The following is an 8,784-nucleotide window of genomic DNA, read 5'->3' on the forward strand; positions in this document are numbered from 1 at the left end:
TGTAGATGGTTGATTATTTGTCAAGCTATTTAAAATATGCAAACAGGCAATATTAAAGTGGTTTAAAACATCTCCCCTTAAAACGCTATTTGGCTCGACTATTTAAATAAAGTTACAGGAATATGACTATGATTTTTTTTTCACTTTAATCCCTGCTTTTAGCACACTTCACAAGTTATTTTTTCCTTAGCACAAACTTAATTATCTACAATGGAATCATTTTTTTCTCACTTTGTCTTCAGGGATAATGAGATACAAATTTATTAATTAAATATATATTTTATACTTTAACTTATTTCATACTATAATAATCTACAAGATTAATATCTTGAAACAATTTCTTTTGTTTTACTATTTCCTTTATTTTTACTACCCATCATTTATACAGTACTTGTCCCTCAAGCTCATTCACACATTCCTTGTCCCCTATTTTTAACCACAGGCACAGTCAAGCAGACACACAGGATCCCAGAGACACACACACAAGCTATACTCTACTCACAGTTTTACGCACTGTCTTTATAATCAATACATTATAAGATTCACTGATACACTTTCCCAACACAGTGATAAAATAACTTTAAAACTATCGCAGACCTCTGCGATTCAATTTAGCTTACCTGAGCAGTCCATTGTCATTCCTATAACAATGCGGTAACCATAAGCTAATCTTATCTGTGCGCATGCTATCTTATTATCCTTAATAAGAAACACAGATAAAATACCTGATAACCTTATCAGTATCGTTATCCTTAACGAGCAGAAAATGATTAACCTTAATCATTAATGATATTCTTATCATTACACTTGTCATCCTCAAGGCCCTCTTGACAAGAAAAAACAATAACAGTAAACATAAAAAAAACTGATTAACCTTAACCAGTACACTTGTTAAACTTAACAAACAAACATAAATCCTGATAGCCATATCAGTAAACTCAAATCCTTTATACGTATGACAAAACCTTTAGCGGCACATCAGCAGTACCAATATTCATACAATCTGCACCAGGTTATATAAACACAGGCAAACACTAACGGGAGCTCCGCCGCGCTATAACACATTACTTGATATCGTCAACAACAATAGACAATTATTTCTAGAATCAAGGATCCTCTTTTAATTTTTTAGTTCTTTAAATTTGGAGAAGCATTTTAAAGGGTCTTACCACTCTGGCTCACTGGTGACAACACATACTTTTTCAAAAACAAAAATTGCTCACCTCAAAGTACAGTGGCCACTGTTGTTTGTGTCGGTCACCAGTGTCGCCTTTCGTGGTTCCTTCAGCTTCAAAACCCAGTCCTGCCGGGGTCGCCAAATGAAGTGGCTTCAATTGTTGTGAAAAATAACTTCGCAGAGATCTTTGATGCCAGAAATAATTAGATTTTATTTTCGAACGCCGTTCCGTTCCATAGAGCTCTCATCATCGGCGCTCTAACGCTCTGGCCCTCCGGCCCACTGGCCCTCTGGCCTTCCACCGCGCGCCTCAGTATTTTTGGGTTCAGACTTTATACATACATCTTCTCCCATAGAAGGTAACACACCCTTTAGATAGTTTTGGGTAAATATCTCATACCATGTGACTTCTCAGAATAGAATTGACATTCAGGGTCTTTTTACAGAAGGTATTGTAGCTTTCAAAGTCACCTAGACAGAGTCCTATTAGAGGAAACTCATACAAGAAATAATTGTGTCCAAATATATAGCTAAATTACTTAGTTTCTAAATAATAAAATCTTCAACAGGCTCATTCCACTAGAGGTGTGGCCTCATCGTGTGCTTGGTCCAGCGGGATTTCCATTCATGACATTTGTGAGGTGGTGGGCTGGGCCTCCCCGTCCACATTTGATAGGTTTTATAACCTGGAAGTTCCCGCCTTCAGGCTAGACTTCTGTCAGTATGAATGGGATGTACGTTCTGCCCAGATTTAATCGTGCGCACACTACTCTCACGTGACTTAGCTCTCCTGGTTGAGCTCCACTAAATGGGTTGATATGCTTTATATAGACCGGCAACGCCGTTCTGTATTCCCTATGGGTGCTTATGTACATGTGCTGGCCCACGTTGCTGGCCGCCTGATTCCCACTTATCTATGTTCCCCCGGGACTCCCTGGGACTCATGAAGTGGATGCTTGGCGCGCACGGCATTGACAAGGGGTTCCCGTAGCGTAAGCAACTTACGCAATACTAGAGAACCTCTCGTAAGAGAACGTACTCGGTTACATACGTAACCTCGGTTCTCTCTAGAAGAGGGAACGAGTATTGCGTAACCTGCCATGCTTGCGCCACGAGCGACTTTTGCTTCAGTCGATGAAAATCAGAGAAGCAGCCTTCGAGACGTACTTTTATACGCTAAGCCACACCCATTCTGGCGGGCTGTGACGCGTAGAGGGCACGACGTCACGCCAGCGTCACGCCAGGCTCAGTGGTTGGCTGCTGCAGTAGCCGCAGAGTAGCCAATGAGCACGCTAGATAGCCTGCTCTAGGTCTGCTAGCTGCTGCACTGCGTTGGCATTAAATACAAAATTAAGGATAATCTTTTGGCTTCATATCTCGAGAAAAGATGACTTTACCCGAAGTGCAAGCAACTTACGCAATACTCGTTCCCTCTTCTAGGAGTACGTTTTATATTTTTTTCCCAGTGTAAATCCATAAAGTTGTCACAGAGTCAGCAACACTATCACAGCCCCAATCATCACCCAATCACCAGGACCCGCCCACTCGTTCACAATCACCAGAGTACTGACTCACTGCACCTGCAATCCCTCATTAACACAATCTACATATTCCCACTTCACCATCCACTCAATGTCTGGTCTTGTTGCAGTTACACTCCTTACCTGTCATTCGTCCTGTTCCAGATCTCCTGTCTTCTTGTTCACTCGTCACCTGCACAGAGAATCCACGTCAATCTTCACCAGCTAAGTCACCATCATCAGTCAACAAGTAACCATCCTCTCACCATCATCTGGTTCCCGTTGTTTCTCACCACTTTGTTCAAACACTGTTATCACTATAACATAACACCTATCTGTTTCCTTCCGTGTTGCAACAAAAGTAAGATTTATACAAATCCAATGTTTTTTTCTTCCTTAGCCTTTTCACATAATCATCATTGACCCTAATAGCCACTTTTATGCTTTCATTTTCTTTTGTGGACCTATTCAAAAATGAAAGCCAAAGTTGTTGAAGTAATTGTATAAAAAAAAAAACAACAACATATCTTCATCTTGTGAAGAACAGTAATTATAACTGAACCAACTCTCCTCAGTATGGAAACAAAGATTAAAATAATTGAAGCAGAATGAAATAAACAATTATTTCAGCTGGATTCTACTAAAGTGCTTTAGAACTTTATGAATTTTGAAGCCTATTGCAATTGTGAGAAGTACAAAGCTACAGTTTGGCTATAAATTAACTATATCACGGTCACATGACTTCTATATCACCACCAATAAACTTCCAATAACTCTGGGTGTGTCTCAATCAGTTCCCTTGCTTTCTAGGTCATGAATCAGTTCATCATGTAGACAAATTTGGGCAATGGTAAGGACAGTGAAGACCCTGGCTCACTAAACTTTGGGACACTGGTGACATGACAACATCCTCATTCTACAACATCACTACTGGTATTTCATGAGTTCACACTTACAAATAAGTTAGATAGAATAAATGGTATGCATATTTGGCGTGCTGTCCGGGGAGAGGGCTCCGAGCTCGGATATTTGGCCCGAACCCAGAGTACTCCCCCCGTATTGCTGGTTTCAGAAGTAACCAGGCGAGTCTGAGGAGACGGGGTGGTGGAGGGATGCTGAAAAACTGTCGAAGAACATTGGTGAGTCAAATGAGTGTATATATAGGTCTTCAAGTGTGTATATAGGTCTTCAAGCTGATTGGATAGACATGTTGATTACTGATTGTCGACAGCTGGTTGGAATGATGTGATTTTTGGATAAATTATTTGAACGTGCTCCTCCCGAACTTTTTTTAGTGAAACATTATTTCACGAGTTCACACTTACAAACAGGTTAGATAGAATAAATGGTATGCATATTTGGCGTGCTGTCCGGGGAGAGGGCGCCGAGCTCAGATATTTGGCCTGAACCCAGAGTACTCCCCCAAAGTTGCAATAAATGCGGGACAGCCACCAGAAATGATGTTGATGACCCCCCAAAATACTTGCAGAGTGCAAACTTATGGCGCCAATCGTAGGGAGGGAATTTAGTCGCTGGATGGGGAGGTCTTCTTACATCGTCGGAAGGGAGTTGGTTGTCGTGGTATCGGATGGGTGGCCTCGCTGATGGCGAATTGGATGGAGAATTGAATAGTCGTGGGGACGGAAGAGGAAACACTGCTGCGGCAGTGATGACGAGTTGGATGGAGAAACGGAGCTCCTGCGGGAGCGGAGTAGATGACACTGCTGCGGCAGTGGACCAAACTTGCTTTCGATTTGCTTTCCGACTATCCTTTGGATAGAGAACTGAGCTCCTGCAGGAGCCGAAGAGAATCCTGCTGCAGCAGTGGAGCAAGTTTGGACGGAGAAATGGAGCTCCTGCGGGGGCGGAGTAGATGACACTGCTGCGGCAGTTGACCAAACTTGCTTTCGATTTGCTTTCCGACTATCCTTTGGACAGAGAACTGAGCTCCTGCGGGAGTGGAAGATAACACTGCTGCAGCAGTGGTGCAGGTTTGGATGGAGTAACAGAGCTCCTATGGGAGCGAAGTAGATGACACTGCTGCGACAGTGGAAAACTTGCTATCGACTTGCTTCCAAGTATCCTATGGTGAGTTGAATGGAGAATTGAGCACCTGCTGGAGCAGAAGAGATAATGATACCGCGGGAATGGAGCGAGCTGGAGTAAGAAATGGAACTCCTGCGGGAGTGGAGATGACGACACTGCTGCGGCAGTGGGTCAAACTTGTTTTCTGAATTTGACTGTCCGAAAGGTAAGTTGGACATAGAACTGGGCTCCTGCGGGATCAGAAAATGGGCAATGGGAAGATGAAGGGTTAACCAGAGGACAGCTTATGGTGGAGTGAGCGAGTGATCTGCATACTGCACAAGAGATGTTGTGGCAGCCAAGGGACACTCTGTTGTGGAGGTCTGTGTCCAGTGCACCCCAGTAAGGGCACTGGTTCCATTGATCAAAGCGGACGGCACATTTAGCTGAGAATAGTTTATGGTACTGGAAGTAAAGATAGCAGGGAAGATAAATCAATGTCTGCACCTGAGAGGATCTGTGTTCTGATGTTGTTGGCTACTGGGGTTGGTTCCAAGGCTGTAGCATTTGGAGGGATGGGCATCGGTGTTGCGTCCATGCTCACTGGACGGGAGAGAGTAGAGATAAGTACATAGTACGTCCGCTGGTAGACCAATGCTCACTGGACGGGAGAGAGTTAGAGATAAGTACATAGTACGTCCGCTGGGAGACCCATGCTTGCTGGACGGAAGAGAAACGTAAGTGCTCTACCGGAAAAGTTCTCGCTGCGTCCGCTGTGAGGTCAAATGCTCGCTGGACAAAAAGAGAAAACAGGAAAGAGGAACATGATTACTTGAACGGGAGATTTTCACTGCGTCCGCTGTGAGACCAAATGCTCGTTGGACGGAAAGAGAGAGGCCCCCGGTGGACGACCCAGGGGGTTTTAATCAATGAGGGTTTGGTGGACTTTTTTAATGTGGAACTGGTTGGTCCTGATATAGCTTTGGAAAGCATCTGAGGACCATCTCCCAAGAGCTTGGATCTGCTGTTGGGAGAGGCCTTTTTGAGCTGCTGAAGTTGCTGGCACGTGCTTGTTTGAGCTACTGGAGCTGCAGGCCACGTGAAGTGGGCGGGGTTATAACCTGTTGGGTAAAACTGTTGAAATGGTTGGGCCTGTGATGCTAGCGGCGATAGCCTCGTGCTAGTGTCTGCAACGGGAGCTGGAAGTAACTGAAAAGAAAAAGGGTTATGAACTGCGGGAGTATAAAACTGAGAGGCTGTGGTCGGCTGGGTCCGGCTGCATGCGGCGCTGCGGCCGCAGAAGCCGCGGTGAAGGGCTTGGCCTCGTCGAGAGGTGGGAGTGGACCTGCCACGGCAAAACCAAGGCTCTCTGAAGGCCTGTTGCTGCGGCTCGATGGGCGAAGCGAGCCGGATCTTGTGCGCGAGGATGACGGTGGTGTCTGGGGAGGCGGCTTTTGGACCCTGCGGGCTTTGCACTGCCTGTGAGTCGTCTTGGGAGTTGGTGTGGACTTTGGAGAGCGAACTGTAAGTTACTGTCAGGTAACGTACAGATCATGCAGTTCCACTTTGTTCTTTTTCCGCAAAGCCTGTACGTCCGAATTACCCAGCGCTTGCGTCAATCCTGCTATGGTCCATTTCCTGATAGGTGGGATCGTCGGGACGGCTGAGTGGTTGGAGGAGGCCGGGGAGGAAGATGAAAGTATTGCCGGGGCAGCGAAGACTGGCCTCGACGTCTTGGCGAGCGCAGGGCTGTTCTGGCAGGCGTGCGGCCGCGCAAAGAAGCCTGGGGCTCAGGTGCGATGTCCGGCATAGGGGGAATAATCCTAGGGCAGGCGAAATGCAACGGTGGATCCCTGGGGATGTTTGTTTCCTCGTCAGAGGAATAATTTCGGTGAGACATGGTAGCACACGGCGAGCCAAGATGCTGAAAAACTGTCGAAGAACATTGGTGAGTCAAATGAGTGTATATATAGGTCTCCAACTCAAGCTGATTGGATAGACATGTTGATTACTGATTGTCGACAGCTCGTTGGAATGATGTGATAATTGGATCAATTATTTGAACGTGCTCCTCCCGAACTTTGTTTAGTGAAACATCATTTATGAAGAACTGATATTTTTCAGACATTTTTTTTAAGCTAATTATAAGTATGTGGCGAACAGGACGAGGCCGAGGGACGTGAAAGAACGGAGCGAGGCTGGTGGTGCTAGTGTTAATGAGCGACACCTGTGAGCACACCTGTCTCGCATCTCTCACGGAGGAGCGGAAGCATAAAGGGGGAGCGACGACGTGGATGATCAAGAGAGGAACAGGCCTGGTTTTATGTTGTGTTTTGTTTTATTTTGGGTAGCCAGCAGTCGTCCGCGAGGGGCTGCTGGCGGTTCCTTTGTTTTATTTTGGAAGCCAGCAGTCGTCCGCGAGGGGCTGCTGGTGGTTCTTTTTGGTTTGTGTTTGTTTTATTTTGAATAAAGTTTGTCGAATGTTCAGTATGTTTTTTTTTCTTCAAAACATCCATTTCATCATTGTGTAGTGAGGGAGCATATGTTTCAGTGCACTGGAAGGATTTTGCGATTGAGACAGCCCTTTAAATGGCTGAGTCCCTGATCAGTCCCCTGACTACTGAAATAGGGAGCAACTGAGATGCACCCTCTGTCAATGACTGCATTTGAAAGCTTGTCAGCTGACTTATTGCCTTGCTGCCCAATCAGGCAATGACACAAAGTTAGCTCGTGAAACTGAGTTTGGACAAACTTCTGAGGCAGTGAGCTTTGATGGTAACTAAACGAACATTCAATTACTACAATATTAAATTACAAGAAAGTAGAAATTACATCACAAGTGAAACAAGTTGGTCAAAAATAAGATGTACATATAAACTGACCCCAAAACCGCAACTTTCAGATTCCATATTTGATTTAGCTCAACTGTCACAGAATGGAACTACTACATCTGTGTATGTAGAATACACCTGTGCTGCCTTTAAAAATCAGATGACGGTATCTCAGAGAGGATGTGGTGCGATTATTGGATTTGGAAATGCATTTTTTTTTTAGCTTTCAGGCGCATACAGTCTTTATTTAAAATATGCAGTTTGAAAACTTGAGTTAGAATAGTTTTCAAGAGAATGAGTATAAACACAAGGCCTTTTTCAAGCTTTTAAAAAATCACGAGCAGAGTATTGCTGATATATTTTAAAATGTAAAATGTGAAAATATCTTGAGCTTGTGTTAACCCATGACTTTATTTCCAGCATTAACCACAAACCCATTCCAAAAGAAAAGAAAAAGAAATAAAAACAACCAAGTCTTTCAGAAAATTTGGACTAAACCGTTCGACAAATGGATCAGTTTTACAATCTCTTTTTGCAACAAAGTTGTAGTTGCGTGGACTGCCAATGGAGGAACAATAAATATCTTCATTGGTGTTTTGGAGATGATTTTCATTTTTGAGTGAACTAATCCTTTAAATACATAAAGTGTATTTGTATTATTTAACTATTTAATTAGGTTTGTGTAATATTTTGTGTTTGCATTTCACTGTTTTTATTCATTTTGAGGAATACTGAATCTGCTTTTTTGAGATGAGTAAATGCAGCTCACATTTAAAATAACCATCATGTTTACACAGCGCACACAACACTTCTCTGTCAGGTTTGGTAAAAATGAAAGGAGCAAGGACTCAGGTGCAGAGTTGATGGGCTTTTATTTAATAAAAGACAAGAAAAAAACAAACAAAAACTACCCCGAGGGGGAAAACAAGAGACTTGACTTGACACAAGAGGTAACATTAAAGAACGACCCAGCACAGGCCTGAAAACACAGGGAGAATAAATAGGGAGCAAACAAGGCAGGTAACGAGTGAGGACAGGTGGGGCAAATGAACCAATAATCAGGAAATAAGATGGGCGGAGTAAGACCATCGACAGTAGAGCACATGGCACAAGGAAACACACATGACAAGCCATGTGCTCACACCAAACATGACTAGGGCTACATTTACACGTGGCCGGCTATTTTCATAAACGGACATTTCACCCTCTCCGTTTTCAAAAGTAACATTGT

This window comes from Siphateles boraxobius, unplaced genomic scaffold (genome assembly GCF_051911475.1).
Source record: "Siphateles boraxobius isolate OS27281-9 unplaced genomic scaffold, OSU_SipBor_1 17, whole genome shotgun sequence".
Taxonomy (NCBI): Eukaryota; Metazoa; Chordata; class Actinopteri; order Cypriniformes; family Leuciscidae; genus Siphateles; species Siphateles boraxobius.